This window comes from Rhincodon typus, chromosome 6 (assembly GCF_021869965.1).
Source record: "Rhincodon typus isolate 14 chromosome 6, sRhiTyp1.1, whole genome shotgun sequence".
Classification (NCBI taxonomy): domain Eukaryota; kingdom Metazoa; phylum Chordata; class Chondrichthyes; order Orectolobiformes; family Rhincodontidae; genus Rhincodon; species Rhincodon typus.
The window spans coordinates 74,940,066-74,947,765 of record NC_063337.1 but is presented as its reverse complement, the minus strand read 5'-3'; positions in this window follow the sequence as shown (position 1 = coordinate 74,947,765).

Genomic DNA, 7,700 nt, shown 5'->3' with positions numbered 1-7,700 from the left:
CCATCCTAGGCCCCAAGAAGACTTTCCACATCAAGCAGATGTTCACCTGCACATCTGCCAATGTGGTATACGACATCCTCTGTACCCATTGTGGCCTCCTCTACATCAGGGAAACCAAGCGGAGGCTTGGGGACCGCTTTGCAGAACACCTACGCTCGGTTCGCAATAAACAACTGCACCTCCCAGTCGTGAACCATTTCAACTCCCCCTCCCATTCCTCAGATGACATGTCCATCCTGGACCTCCTGCAGTGCCACAACGATGCCACCCGAAGGTTGCAGGAACAGCAACTCATATTCTGCTTGGGAACCCTGCAGCCCAATAGTATCAATGTGGATTTCACAAGCTTCAAAATCTCCCCTCCCCCTACCGCATCCCAAAACCAGCTCAGCTCGTCCCTACCTCCCTAACCTCTTCTTCCTCCCACTTATCCCCTCCTCCCATCTCAAGCCCCACCCCCATTTCCTACCTACCAACCTCATCCCGCCCCCTTGACCTGTCCGTCCTCCCTGGACTGACCTATGTCCTCCCTACCTCTCCACCTAAACTCACCTTTACTGGCTCCATCCCTGCTTCTTTGACCTGTCTGTTTCCTCTCCACCTATCTTCTCCTCTATCCATCTTCTATCCGCCTCCCCATCTCTCTCTATTTATTTCAGAACCCCCTTCCCCTCCCCCATTTCTGATGAAGGGTCTAGGCCCGAAACGTCAGCCTTCCTGCTCCCACGATGCTGCTTGGCCTGCTGTGTTCATCCAGCTCTACACCTTGTTATGACTTGTTGTTCAGCCAAGTTAGCAATCTACTTGTGTTTTAGTAGACCTTAGGCTGCTAATCTATTTTTACCCATCATTTACGTATATTTTATATTCAACATTATTTTAACTTACAATTCCATCTTTACCTAATTTTATTCTATTTTTCTTCTGAGAGACATAACAGACACTGGTGATCTGCAACTGCATACACAAGAGTGTTGTTAAATCCAGGTAATGTGAGGCTAACCTGCCTACAGAAGAACCAGAGAATGAGCTTTGTGCTGCTTCCTTTGGGGAACAGGCATTAGTCAGAGAGTCAAGAAATTTTATGGCCAGCCTTTTCTGGGATCATGGAGCTGCTAGTTCTCTTGATCAAAAATTGAGTTCCTTGCAACAACAGAGGAATTGCCTGGAAGCCCACAGGCAAATACAAATCCAAGCCTTAGCAGGATGAGACCTTTTAAGTGGGCTTTAATTGTCCATGGAAGGGCCTTATTTGGCATCAGGACAGGAGGAAGGGAAGGGTGCTGATGAGAAAGGCATCTAGACTGGATTTAAAAATTTAGTCATTGTAGAGGTGGAGAGGCAGCAGGAGGCAGCAGCTAAAACCCTCCTGCTCAATAATATATCTCCAGCCCCTTCCAAATGTGCCTCAGGCAGGCATTAAATCCTCCACAGACAATGCTTGTGTGACATGTTTGGTCAAGTTTGCTCCATATCGAAAGTGAAAACAGCCTCTGATTAGCTTCTCTTTCTGTTGGTATTGAGACCAAAAACTCAGGACACGGATAAAGATAACCATTAGCTCACGAGATGGTCGAAATACTCATTGCAATATCACCTATTATATATGATTATTGCTGACACACTATTTAGACAATTTGATAACTCACTTGCTGTCAGTGAATGCAAGGAGGGAGACCAATTCTGCACTAATCAAGTTGTGTATTTGAACAGTAAGTTTAGGAGAAAAAGCAGAAGGGTATTAATCAACAAAAAGAATATGATTCTCCAATAAAAACAGAAAATGGTAGAAATGCTCAGTGAGTCTGAGAACAGAAGCAGAGTTAACATTTCAGGACAGCTACCTATCATCGGAAATTTTAAATTAACAGAAACAAAAGTTTGGTTTTACAAGGATTGGGTGACACATTTCACCAATTTCCTACCTTGGCAGTCAAGCTGAAAATTATCACAAGTACAGTGTCAATCTTTCACACACATAGTACATAGTTGTGGAACATTTGTTTCTGCAACGCACTTGACAAAGTTGGTGAAGAGCAATTACAGGTCTAAATGTTAATGTTTGCTGTAAAATTGCTTGGTGAGTACACTATACCTTCCACTTCCCTGTTGTTGCTACCATGAGGCTTAATCCATTTTGATGTATGGATCGGAAAGCTGTATGTAAAAAAAAATTGCATCAGCAGAGCTTGGCAGATGTGGAGATTGGGATGTGGGATGTTAGTCAGTTCCTCCATGGATCCAATTGACAGCCCAGTGCTATCTTGGGGACAGGGTGAAATGGGGTTGAAGTTTGGGGTGGAGGGGGGGTGGTGGGTGAGGCAGAGGTGGTCAGTGAGTACAGGGTGGAGTATTTCTATATTTGTCCAGACCTCACAACAATAAGAAATGAAAATGGTACCAGCCACTTTTGTTGACTTTATTAGGCCACTCAACACTTCATCCTCTTATTCTTTATAATTTCACATTCTATTTGGTTACCATCTATGTCATAAAGTCAAGATTCATGTGGTTGAAATGATCTTTTTGCAGAAAACAGGCTGGCATTCCTGGTGTCCAGCTAAAGGACATTAAGACAGTACCAACTTGAGTGCAAGTGTAAATTGGATAGTTTTGGGCTGAAAGGTGGAATGCAACATTCATGCTAAACAAATGCCAGACAATGACCACCTCCAATAAGAGAAAATCAAACCATTGCTGCTTGACATTCAATGGTGTTACCATCATTGAATCCTCCACAATTAACATCCTGGGGGTTACCATTGATCAGAAACTGAAATGGACAAGCTACATAAATACAATGGCTGCAAGACCTGATCAGATGCTCAGAAATTGCAGCAAGTAACTCACCTTCTGGCTTCCTAAAGCCTATCCACCATTTACAAGGCACAAGTACATAAAAGTACATAAAGAAGTAGGCCATTCAGCCCCTCAAGCCTGCTGTGCCATTCAATAAAATCATGGCCAATGTGTGGCCTAACTGTGTAAGCCTGCCTTGGTCCCATATCCATTTATTTCATTGCTTAATAAAAAATTGGTTACCTCAAATTTAAATTTAACAATTGAATTAGAATCGACTGTCATTTGAAGAAGATAGTTCCAAACCTCCATATTCTTTGCATGGGGAAGTACTTTCTAACATCTCTCCTGAATGGCCTGGCCCTAACTCTTAGACTATGCCTCCAATTCTAGCATCTTTCATCAGTGGATATAGTTTATCTTTATCTACCCTGTCTTTAGCTGTTAATATCCTGAAAACCTGAATTAGATCACCAACCAACCTTTTAAATTCTTGAGAATAAAGGCCTAATTTGATTAATCTCCCCGCATAATTTAATCCCTGAAGTCCATCCTTGTAAACCTGCGCTGAACTCCGTCCAGGACCAAAACATCCTTCCTACGATGCAATGTTCAGATCTGCCCTTGGTACACTAAGTGGGGTCTAACTAGCATTTTGTATAATTGCAGCACAACGTTTGCATCCTTATACTCCACGCCTTGAGAAGTTTAAGAAGTCAAAGGTATGATGGAATACTTCAAATTTACTTGGATTAACGCAAAAAGCTTGACACCATTCTGAACAAAACATCTCCCTTGATTGCATCACATCGACAAATATCCACTCCTCCTGCCACTGATGCTCAGTAGTTGCATCAAAAACAAAGTTGCTGGAAAAGCTCAGCAGGTTTGGCAGCATCTGTGAAGGAAAAAAACAGAGTTAACGTTTCGGGTCCGCCTGAAACATTAACTCTGTTTTTTCCTTCACAGATGCTGCCAGACCTGCTGAGTATTTCCAGCAACTTTGTCTTTGCTCCTGATTTACAGCATCTGCAGTTTTTTCAGCTTTTACTCCGTAGTAGCAATGTGTGCAACCTATAAGATGCAATGTTGAAATTGACCAAAGATCCTGAGATGGCATCTATTAAACCCAGGATCTCTACCACTTAAAAGGACAAGGGCAGCACATATGTGGGAACACTTGGAAATATACCTTCATATGTTCAGTGTGGCTGTGTTAAAATCCTGAAACCTCTCCTCTGATAGCAGTATAGGCCCAACTACAGCACATGGATTGAAGCAGTTCCAGAAGGCAGCTCACTACCATCTTCTCAAAGGCAACTAGGGATGGGCCCAGCCAAAGATGTCCACATGGCACGAATGAATAGAAAAGTGAACAATTGTTGGACAGCCACAATACAAGTCAGATCCACATTTGTGATGGAAATTTGCACCTTCTAATAAATCTATATCACGAGCCACTAAATTAAAGACTTAAATATTATCCATAATGATTACAGAAGCAAAAAAAAGAGAAATCTTACTGACAAATTTGCATCAGGACATTGAAATTACTGGACTCAGAAGATGTATTACAATATATAGGTAGATTTCATGATTTCATAACTTGATTGGTATACTCTGTTTTATCCCATGTTGCTAATGGTGATAGAATTACTTATAAGTAATGTATTATCATCACCTATAATATAAAAATGCACTTGCAAGGATATTTTCATGATACGAAAGTTACAGAATTTACTTTAGAATCATTCAAATATAGTTAAATTTAGATTGTATATTTAGCAATCTGTTCCTAATGAAAAAGAATATTCATTTGGAAAGGGATCATGCTTCGAGGTAACAACTTCATCATTTTAGTTTTCTTTATGGAGGCTTGTGTTCTTGTATTGTTATAGTAAAATATTTTGCTTATGATGACTGTGATAAGCCTATACCCCTCTCCAGCTAAGCAGAACACAGTACGACGAGGTCAGTTATTTTTTATTTTGGTTTCTGTTCTTAAGATCCCACCCTCCGAAACAAATCTGAAACAACAGAGAGAAATGATCTTTGATTTTAGTAATTGGATTCCTATTAACATATTACATTGACTTATCATATAGGACTTAAACAAGCAAAAAGAAAAAAAAAATGTCTTTTGTCTGCAGTGTAATTTCTGCAGGTACTGGGATACCCCTTGATGGTACAATATGTAGCCACTACCTCTGCCACTCTTTTAATAGGTTAGTTTATTGTAAAGGGAGTGCTAATTACTATGGGAGTTCCCACACTTTCAAAATATTGACATATCAGTTAAGAAAGCTCCCCTTCAATGTTCTACTTGAACTATTTTGTATTTATCTTAGAAGGTAAGCTGATGTTCTAATGAGATTGTACGATCAGTAATTCAATCAGATAGACAAGAGAACTCTCTGATTTGGTCCTTAGTCTGTACCTGATCGTGTGAGCCTAGCTAGGCCAGTAATGTGGAAGTTATTAATGCCTTTGCAATTCTTTGATGCGGGGTTGGGGGGGTGCAAGTCACTCCAGATTTTGTCCACAATATTCCATTTGTGAAGTTACATGGAGTGAGGAAAAGGTAGAACTGGACTCAATTACAATGCTTCCCCTTGATTGACAAGCCTGCTAAAACAGGATTCACATTTCAATCATATATCAGAAAGTGGCTGATGGCTATGTAACCAACAAAAAATCAGATCTTGAAAATAAACAAGGAAGAGACTAATTTGACAAGCAAAAATCATGGCTTGAAATTCGGTTGCCATTATACAGTATTTGGTGCAAATCCCAGAAGGGATGAGACTGCTTCCTGAAGACTTTTTAAATTGCATTTTATGCAGTGTTTAGTCCGATCTGAAAGATTTGTTGGTTTTGTACTTTTGAGCTTCTACACTGTTTTGTACTGATATCAGAAATGGCGTCATAACAGCACCATTGAACAGTTCTTGAACTAATCAAAACACTCCAGTAACAACCAGAGATAGTAGGAACTGCAGATGCTGGAGAATCTGAGATAACAAGGTGTAGAGCTGGATGAACACAGCAGGCCAAGCAGCATCAGAGGAGCAGGAAAGCTGACGGTTCGGGCCTAGACCCTTCTTCAGAAATTTCTGACGAAGGGTCTAGGCCCTAAATGTCAGCTTTCCTGCTCCTCTGATTCTGCTTGGCCTGCTGTGTTCATCCAGGTCTACACCTTGTTATCCCAGTAACAACCAGCTTGTTTGTGTTTTGGACAGTTTGCTTTCCAAACATACCCATCTGTTGGGGACAATTCAGTCTTCCTGGTTGGAATGGCATCAGAACTGTTGTTGCCCGATGAGATTCCATGCTATCAGCTTGGGAGTTCTGATTCAATCTAGTCAGCGCATGGTTACAATTGCAATATGTTTCCCATTCTTCTTCAAATCTACAGGGAGCTCTATGGTTGTCTATCATCCTCTTGTCCTGAGGGGACATCAGATATAAAGTGCTACCATGTTCCTAATACAAAACTGCTATTTTATATTGCTTGCAGATTTCTGGCTGTTCAGCAGTGGTAACTGGGCAAGGGAAAATTGACTGACATGCTCATCCTACCCCCTTTGAAGGAAGGAAGCTTAAATATTCTGTCGGAAGAATGACAGCAAAGGAAGTTAATCATATGTTGCGGGAATCCTCCATAATACCAGAACATGCAATAGCATTTACAAAAAACATAGGAATGAATACAGAAAAATTCTTTAGTCAGAAAATTGCGAAGTTAAATCTGAGCACTGTTTCCTAAATCTAACAAGGGCCCTGACTATAAATCACATGTCACAAGAACTATGTTCTATCCATACACCAGAGCAGCAGACAGGTGTTAGATTAACAAATCTTTCTAATTTCACATTACCATTTTCCCTCCTCCTGTTTGTCTTTGGATATCTTAGGTTGAGATTGCATCCTGGTACCCCTAATTTGTTAACTCTTCAGTATCTGATATTTTGCAATATGCAAATACATGGATGTCATTAGAGATAAGACCATACTGTTCAAACAATCTTGGTGGAATCTTCCTCAGTATGTACTGACTAGGAGATCAGGTGGAGGTAGCTTGAATTAGCCTGGAAGTTTCTCAAGGGCTTTATGATTAATGTTGAATGTTATCCTCGGTCCTAGCAGGCATCTCTCCGTTCTGCCTGCTCCTTCACAAGTAATGGTAGTTTCATCTACTGCAAAATGAAGGTGTCTCACTATGTGAAAAAAAAACGCTGTGCCCATTCATGCTGCAGCTAGCTTTCCATGTCAGGTTATAGTTGTTACCCTGCCAGATAAATTTAACACTGCAACTATTTACTAAATATCAGTGGAGTTCTCCCTGTGACCAAACCAGTCTAAATGTCTTGTTTAAAAGGGTGACAAATCATAGCACCTAACAAGTTGCAGATAGCAAAAGCAAGACTCCTGAAAAATATGCAGGTAGATGCATCTGTATGGACAGACTGCCAATGTGCTAAGGCTTCATTTCAAAATGAACTTACATCCCTTCTATAAATATAGGACTATAGGAATGAGCAAAGGCGTTCCTATGGTGGCAATCAGTATTACAAATAGAAATGCTCAAACACGGGAGCAATGGTCGTGGCATTGTCTGTTTTATGTGCAGTGAGAAGATTTTAAAAAATGAATCAGTAACAATCATCAATGATGAAGTTCACTTTAATTAGAAGTGGGCTTCAATTAAAATAAAAATCAAGTGGTGTAAGACAGTTGTCAGTTTAATATCATTCATTAACACTGTTGCATAAAGGTGAAACAACCTGACAGAGTACATTGTCAGTAAGCTAGCCTTCATGTACTTTTGCAATGTATCATAATATACATTATTGCATCAGTACCATTTTTAAGTTGAATCAGTAAGTTGGCAGGCTTTTTGA